The sequence below is a fragment of the Trichosurus vulpecula genome, chromosome 8, assembly GCF_011100635.1.
Source record: "Trichosurus vulpecula isolate mTriVul1 chromosome 8, mTriVul1.pri, whole genome shotgun sequence".
Taxonomy (NCBI): Eukaryota; Metazoa; Chordata; class Mammalia; order Diprotodontia; family Phalangeridae; genus Trichosurus; species Trichosurus vulpecula.
In genome coordinates this window covers 228,535,673-228,538,232 of record NC_050580.1, presented here as the reverse complement: position 1 = coordinate 228,538,232, position 2,560 = coordinate 228,535,673, and positions in this window count along the sequence as shown.

Genomic DNA, 2,560 nt, shown 5'->3' with positions numbered 1-2,560 from the left:
GGGGCACAGGAAAAGAAATGAATGTAACTCCCCATTATTGCTCAGGAGTACAGAGCTCATTCTTAAGGTTCCTGCCACACACCACAATGTAATCTTGGAGAGGGCCAGAAATTAGGGGCACAATTTTCGCAACAGCAACTGGATAGCTGCTCCTGTAGGTGCCTAGGAGCCCTGAGGGACTGATGTCCAGCTCTGAAAGGTAGAGGTTAGGAGCTTGCACAGAAAAAGAGAAAGGGAAGCGAGTGAGGGAAATGTTGGGGGGTGAGGGTGATGAAGTTTAATGTTGCTTGTGTTAACAGGATTTCACTGAGCCAGTCTCTAACCTGAGAATGATGAAACATCAGGCCAGAGACTTGGTTTATAAGATCTTAAAAAGAGATGCTTTAGAAGTGAAGCCTTTGAGCTCTATAGTACTGAGGAGAAGAGACTAGGCACTAACTGGATTTTTTTCCGGAGGTCCCAACTCACCGTCTAGAAGGTTTAATGCCCCACTGTCAAGTTTTTAATGGGTGGACCTAAAAGTGAAGTTTATTTTGAGTAAAATTTTTTTTTAAAAATTCTTAAGATTCTTCTCCCTGTGGTTCCCAGCTCTGACCAGGCTGAGGCTACAGTGAAAAGTTAGAACAGTTAAAAAACATCCCAATAGATTCTGGAGGGTTTGAGATTAATCATTAAGGAATTTTGAAACACCTCCTTACAATCCTAGTCACTCCCTTACCCCATTCTCTTCCTTTGAGTCATGAGGGTATCTCAATTCGGGATTGAAAACAACCCCATGTTTTCCTGTTAATCTTGTTAATACCTCTAGACTAAGAGTAGATGATGGGGCTTGGGGTTTCTGGGAACCCCAAGATGTCAGGGTATAGGGTGGCATCTGCCTGGAATGAATTCACATATTCAAATGACAGTCAAATGACAAGGTTTATTGTAACTCCAATAGAAGTGGGCAGGGATCCTAGTGAACCTGCAACTTAATGGGGGTTAGACTAATGCTTATATACAAAAAGGATAGTGAAAGGATCTAGATGTGATTAAAGACTGGTAAGTAGTCTGGGGTGGGCTAGGTACAACAGACTATTAAATAGGCTAATTAGGTGATCCAAATGGGATTAAAGAGCGGTTGGTATATGCAAATACCCTAGGGTGGGCCAAGGGCTACAGTGAAAGGAACATCAAGTAAGCTAATTAGGCGATTTTAGTAGGCTAGAGTGGGCCAGTGAGGCCAGGGATCTGGGCTGCTGAAATGTATGGGAAAATTCAGGGACTGGGTTGCTTTCAAAAACACGGTCTTTTCCTTTTAGGGATCCAAGTCCCATCACCCTGTTCCTGGGAGCTGTAGTCACAACCCTTTATACAAGCAGCCCAAACCCAAGGGTCATCTTCTTACTGGACTGAAGCAGCAGTGGGATTCAGCAGCCTCCTGGGTGCCTGAGCAGCCTTTTTTAAGGACCACACTGCTCACCTGCTGGCACAAGGAAGGGGCTAGAAAAGGTGCTCTAAAACCTGTCTGCTTCATCAAACTGACAGGGTACAGCCCCAAACTGAGACCTTCACCCCTTACCCCAAAAGAATTTGAGTCCCATTTGTCCATAGGCCCTGGAAAACTCCACCTTGAACTCTCCTTGAATCTTCCCACTTGATCTGGCTTTTCATGCCCAAATCTGCTACTCTTAACCTAGCCTAGCCCTCCACTGTCTCTTATCTCTAGGTAGCCTTCAGCTACTTCCTGACCTTAACCCCATTCTCTTGGTTCCTGGAGTCTGACCTCTAGTCACCCCAGTCTCATCAAGATCCTCCTTAGAATCCTCCTCAAGATCCTCCCTGGACCCCTGCTCCCATCACCGAAGAGTATTTGGCCACCCTTGATCCTTGCCACAGTCTTTCTGTATATCAGATCCATCTTGCCTCCATGAAGGTGCTCAGATTCTATCTGTCCTGCTTGTCAAAACAAGCATCACAAATGCTCAGATTCCTAAAGCGTCTACTCAATGTGGCAGATTTTTAATAAACTTTGGTTTTCTTTGGCTGAAAGAAGGGCTGGGTTGAATACATTCAGGGCAGAACCTGGCAAGGTGTGTGTGTATTTTGGGGTCCTGAGCACCTCTAAACCTCAACAAAAGCTAACCTTGGCCTGCTGTAGATTTGAATTTAGATTTGAAGATCTTCCCCACCCATTAATAGGCCATGTGACCTCACATGGAAAGTCACAGGAAGCCTAAGTTACATGTGGTGGGAGGAGCTTCCTGACAGGAAAAGTAAGTTATGTCACAGGAAATGTTGAGAGAGAGAGAGAGAGAGAGAGAGAGAGAGAGAGAGAGAGAGAGAGAGAGAGAGAGAGCATTTAGGCTGCTAAGGGCTGTCATGATAGAGCTGAATAGATTGACTTAGCTATACTGTGAGTTTGTTTTGGGGAAGACCCCATCAGGGGACTGGAGAGGTTTTGGAATGATGAGGCTCCATATTGTGATATTATGTATTAAGTGCTTTACTGCTCTGCTAGATTGGGTAAATGGCTAGTGGAATATGGTTCCCTGGTGTCTGAATAAATGGTTTACTTCTT